Genomic DNA, 6352 nt, shown 5'->3' on the forward strand with positions numbered 1-6352 from the left:
TACCAGCTCATTACGAATCCAGTATTCTAGTTTTGCAGCTATTGTGAGCATGGCTGGGGTGGACTCATTCCTCAGAAGATACGACTTGCATCAAAGCTTTAAGTATGGAAATTAAAGTATAGGTTTTCAAAGATTCCCATCACTTAACTGTCATATGAAGTCAGGCAAAGTTCGAAAATGCCAAGGTATTAAAAAAAAAAAAAAATTCCAAGCCAAAGCAAAACACTTTACAAAAAGTGCTTTTGTTGGTTTGAAGTTTGACAGAGCTAACTTTCGTGCTAGTTTGATTCTGTCCCATTGTTGTCCTCAAATTTATAAAGCAGCAGTTTACTTCATGAAAGGTTTTTTGGAAAGCTTGGAACTAATTTTGGCAATATATTAAAAAAAAAAACCAACAAACAACAAAACCACAACACAACAGTTAGAGTTGATTCTTTACACAATACATTGTTCTCTATAGAGCTGTCCTTTATAGAAATCAATGTAATAACAGCTTATTGAAGGTTGTTCTGTAACAGAAAAATCTTATTTTGCAGGAGATGATTGCTTGATAGCAGGCTTCATTATTTGGATTTATTCTTCTATTGCACTTCTTTATTTTTTAAATGTTTTAATTACTTAAAAAAAAATTCTTCCTGTAACAATTGAATTTCAAAGTCTCTCAATGAGCCAGTAAGCCTTATTTTTTCATGTTCATTGTTTCACCAAGATGGAACTGTCTGCTTCAGTGAACACACTGGGATCCTGGTGAAATAAGTGGAGATTCTGGTTTTTGGTACTACTGAAAATCTGATTGTAATGAGCATGTGCAGCTGTCATGTAAGAGCTCTGGAATCTATGGCGCTGCTCCAGGAAAGAGTATCAACCATAATAAAACTACATAAGTATATCTTTTTTTCTACTGCTATGTATGTTTTTCAGAAAAGGAAACTTCCAAATTACAGCAGGTTTTGCTTAAGTATAACAGAAAATATAAATGTTCCCTATCTTCTCGGTGTCACAAATCTAAGAAAATTTTAGATTGTCGAAGAAAATTCTACCTCCCCTCTGGCAAAAAAAAGCCTTTACAGTGAGAGCATTTGAAGTGGTTTTTACATGATACACAGCAGAACACAGATGCAAGATGGGATGTTGACAGTGCCTCCCTTTACCAGAAAAATCTTGTAGAAATAGTTGCAGTTTGGTTCTATATTCATAGCCATGATGCTACATGAAGCCTTTCCTCAGAAGCTTTTTTGCTACAAGCCTTAAACTTGAAGGCTTATAGTAAAATACTTTGGACTCCTTAAAACACAGCCCTGCAGAGATTTACCAATGCAGCTGATATGCCATGTTTTCAAAAATAACGGAAGCATTTAACAGCCTACAACTTCCTATTCTTCACTCAAGGCTTAAATAGGTTTTGATCCAGTGATCGATTTAGATGTGCAAAACTACACGTAGTACTTCTGTGTCCAGTAAGAGGCCACGGACCATACTGAAATCCAGATTCAGCTCTGTATCGTAACTTCCATCTGAAAGGAATATCTTGACATTCTGGATAAGTACCACACTAGTATTTCTAAAAGGTGGAATAAAATTGGAGTTATTTGAGACTTCAGTGAGTCAGCCAGAGCCAAAATCACCTAGTCTTAAACTAACCACCCCTTTTCTCACTGTTTCAGTACAGCCAAGTAGAAATATCTTTGCTAACACATATATTGGAAACAGCACAAGAGGCAGATACATATAAAGATGGTGTTCATGCCTCTGGAACCACTGGACCAGCAAATTTCTAGTCTACTGATGCTCCAAATGCACTCTTTTCTTTTTCCTTTCTAAAGGCAATAACACCAGTCTAAATCAGATTGCTCAGCTGTCTCTACTGCAAAGAACAAAGCTCTAGTTTTCATTAACCGATGTTCAGCTCTAGATGACGCTCCCAAATGGAGTCTGAAAAGCTGGAACAATTCTTGCAGTTCCTATCTTATAGCTTTATGTAATTGCTTAGCAGGTCTTCTCAACTGCTAGGTCACAATGATTTTTTCAACCTTTTCACAGCTTATAAAGTGCCAGCCCTGAGTTGTTTCTGAGATAGGTTGCAAGAAACTTTAGTGCCACTTGCTTGAACATGTTTCCCTCCAGACTCCTCTGGGGATAGAAGACAGGGCAGCTCAGCTGCTTCCATTGGAATGACTTCCTTTGGCAAACTTGAAATGAAAAATGGTAAGAAGTAGATTTTTATCCCTGTGTTTGTTTAAATTTAAGCTTGAGGTTTGAGCCCTGAAACATCCTTCAGAGAGAAGAATTTGTTGGAGCAGACATGTCTGAGAATTTTGAAACAACAAAAAAAATCTTTTTTTTTTTTTTCCTAGGACCTCTGATATTTTAAATGCTTCACTAAAAATACAGGAATCCACTCCAAATAATCAATACCAGTCCAACATACAATTCTAGTGATTTCAGTCTCAGGTACTTAGTAATTCAAGTTTTCAGTTGTCAATAGTCCTTCTCTCCTAAGGAGATTCTTAATAACTTATTTATCAGAGAAAAAAAAATCCACAGCAGATAAAGCTCTTTGGTGTTGCATAAGTTGCAGTGGTGGAAAAAAAAAGAGGAAGAAAATGTATCAGCAAAGCAGACCTCCTCCCCCCCCCCCACCCTTCCTGGAATTAGTGTGATTTAGTACACAGAAGCTCCCTATTCTTCACATTTCTGTGGTGATTCATTTGCTTTTGCTTACTATAATCCAACTATATAGAATTTTCTACCTAAGTATTGCAGGAGAGGGCTTGCAGTTGTTTTTATGTTTTACAAATGTATTGTTTCCTCAGGCACATGGCCTTCTACCTCACCTTTCTCATTGTATATTATAGAATCATGGAATCATAGAATCATTTCGGTTGGAAGAGACCCTCAGGATCATGAAGTCCAACCATAACCTAACCCTAGTACTACACCATCTCCCTAAGAACCTCATCTTAATATTCTGAAGAACAGTTGAAAAAAAAAAAAAAAGCCAAATTTTTCTTTCTTTGGATACCAAACAGCCGTGTCAAGGGAATTTCAGGAAGAATGAAGTTAAACAGTCCTAAGAACATCACATTTATAGTATCTATACTCTTTAAATTTGTTTTACAAATTAATAGGTAATTAATTTATTAATGCAGTACTTTCCCAGTGAGTATTCTGCAGTAACATAAAAGCAAATGCATATTGGCAATACAGTCCTTTTACCAATTTCTATCCTGAATAATCTTTCTTTGGGATGCAATATGAAACTTTTTTTCCCTGTTTCATAACTTTTATACACACACACAGTCTGTACACCTACAGAACCCTAAATACCTAGAAAGTAAAAATAATGTTTTGTTCCAGGTACACTATCTGGAGACATTTTTTCCAAACAAATTAAAGGAATCACACACTTTAAGGCTCAGTCAAATCTAAATTTAAACCACTGTCAGCTTGGCCACTTGAGCCTGGAAGACACTTCTGCATGTTAAGCAGAGGACTCTTCAAAATACTTGCCACCAACAAAATATGGCAGAAATTCTGAAACACATTTTCTTCTCTTGTGATCATAGGTGTGATCCTGCTCCCAGAAACCCTTGCAGCATTAACACCACTATGGCAATCAACTATGTATGCTTAATGTTGCTTCTGAGCAACGTCAATGGTTAAAGCCTCCACATCCTTCTTTGCAGAATTACGATTTATACCATGTACTCAGCCCAGATCATAATAAGACTACAAAGTTATGTCATTATCTGAGCAAACTTTATGATGAAAAAAAATCACCCTGAATTTAATCCAATACCTGTTCAAATCTACAGATCTAGGAAAGATTTATTTGTTGCTCTAGTTCTTCAAAAGTTGTCTTTCCTCCATGTAACACATATACATCATAGAGTCTATACTTTTCCTGAATATACAATGCTCTGTGTCCTTGCCCAGCTTCCAACCCCCACATAATATGAGAACTCAGCTTCGCAATGTTTTATACTGCCATTCTGATCATTCTTTTAGTTTAATGTGTAGGAAGGAGAGAGCTTTCTCTAATTCAAATGAAGGCTCCTTCAAAGCTGCCTGAGGCCAAAAGAGGTTTTGCCATTAATGTTGCTGGGGTTTCTATCTAAAGAGCTTACTCATCTTACCAGTTTACTTACATCCCCCTCCTCAGCTTCTCTCTTCTTACTCATGGAGTTAGGTAATTAGGAGGCACCTAAGCAAAAAAATGATTCTGTATGCTTAGAGGATGAGAACATGCTAAATAATTACTACACTGATGCAAAACTGACTTGCTTTGCTCACTGTGTAGACAGAATACAGAAATATTGCTGAACGTATTTTGTTGCGAACGACCCATTTGTTAGAACATTTAGGACAAAGCAGAACTAATTATCACCAGCAGAATTATAGACTCAGCAAATTCTCTTTTGATAGCTTCAGAATAAATACCATCCCAGTAGTTAGCCTGAAGAGTATCGACAAGGGCGTGATTTGGCATGTCGGGCCTATGTAAGCCCTTATTATAAGAATAATCTATAGTTATGTGCTGAAATAATTAGGGTTCAGCTATTCCTGGAAGCCTCTGCCAGAACAGAATGATTCAGCAAGTGCACCCCCTCTGAGTTGTTGCTTCTGAAAAGTTAATCAGTTCTCCAGAAAGACCAGAGGATGTGGATCTTCATCTCCCAGTTTCATGTACCTGTATATAGTGTTTTACTGCTAGTAAAATCGATAAACACAAGCAAGCTGGACTCTCTATCTGCTGGAAGATGACCTGGCTATACCACCTCACTCTCAAGGTTGCGTGTGAGCTCAGATCTGACGTTTGTGCCCTAAGAAAACTCCTGCTAGTGAAATATGCCGAAGAATATCTATGTGGTGTTTCCAATGAGGTTAAATCATTTGCTAGAAAACAAGAGAGACTTGTGGAGTTTTGGGGATGCCCCAAAGCAGGCAGGAAAGTAGGCAGTTGACTAGAGAATTTTACTGGTGCAAATATAATGACTTTAAATGTTGGTTGGCATTAAGAACATCAAAAACTTGGATAGAGATGCTCATAAGCCACATTTGCATGGTTTTATATGGAGAAAGACCTTAGCATTATTCACATTTCACAGTAAATAGTTAAGTGCATGTTAGTGATTGGAAACAGATCTGAGACTTATTAATTCCTTGACATGGTCATGAACTATCCTCTTTTTCTAAATTAGCTACAATCCTGCAATAGGGCAGGGAGACTATATATAACATTTCCACATGGATCTCAGAATGGCGTGGTATCTAGAGGACTGAACAACAGCACAAATATGATGATGGTACAACAATCCTTTAAGATTATTATGGTGCCTTTCACTATCCTTAGGGAATACTTGTTAGGGCTTAGATCTATTCCTGCTGCTTCAACAGAAACACTGACTTACTCAAATTCTGATCTTCCAGATTATGCAAAAATTTTAAAAATCTTTGAATAGTTGAGGTATCTGGGAAACTGGTGGTATAAATACACGAGTAGTAAGGTTTGCAGTGGGTAGGAGCTAGCCAGCCAGCCTGACATTAGGTGGTTAGCCAAGACATATATTCAAGGACATTTGGAAGGGAGATTAGAGGAGAGGAAGCTCTGAATATAAGCCAGAATCTGTGGATAACTGATCATTTTGCCAGTAAGAATTTAAATATAACTTGCCATATGCTTGGATTGGCAGTTACAGGGCAAGGTCTCTACAGCCAAATTAGACAAATACGCAGTGAATTGAACTACAAGTGAAAGGCTGTTGCTTTGACAATATTAAATACTTGAACTTCATGTGTGTATGAAAAAATGTGCACTGCTCTTCTGACTGGAAAATCATAAATGAGAAATAAAATTTGTTTATAAGAATTGGTATCTCACTTCTGTTCTGAAGGAATTTCATGACACCACAGGTATTACCTCCTTCATCTTACACTTTACACGCATCTAGATGAGACTCTTAAAGCTACCTCTTTACAAATGGTGCAGATAGCCTGGTGGGATTTTCAAAAGCATGGAAATTATTTGGATTAGGCTTTAGAAATCTTAACAAGTCGTTGTCTTCCTAATTAGGTATCCAAATACAAATGTCTCATAAAAGGAATTTAAGACTTTTCTTGCCATAAGTCAGAAGAATTTATGTGTTCGCTTTAAATTTATCAGAGCTGACTAATGGAACAGGAGCATTAGTTCTGTTCTCAGAAGTGATTGATAAACCTGGACACTTAGCATTTATTGACACCAGTGACTAAATGCATAGATGCCAGGTTGCACGTCAGAATCCAAGTCCAAAGCTGGATTAATTCCTTTGATGCATATCTCAATGCCAGTTGAAAAAAATAATTATATATA

This window comes from Patagioenas fasciata, chromosome 2, assembly GCF_037038585.1.
Source record: "Patagioenas fasciata isolate bPatFas1 chromosome 2, bPatFas1.hap1, whole genome shotgun sequence".
Classification (NCBI taxonomy): domain Eukaryota; kingdom Metazoa; phylum Chordata; class Aves; order Columbiformes; family Columbidae; genus Patagioenas; species Patagioenas fasciata.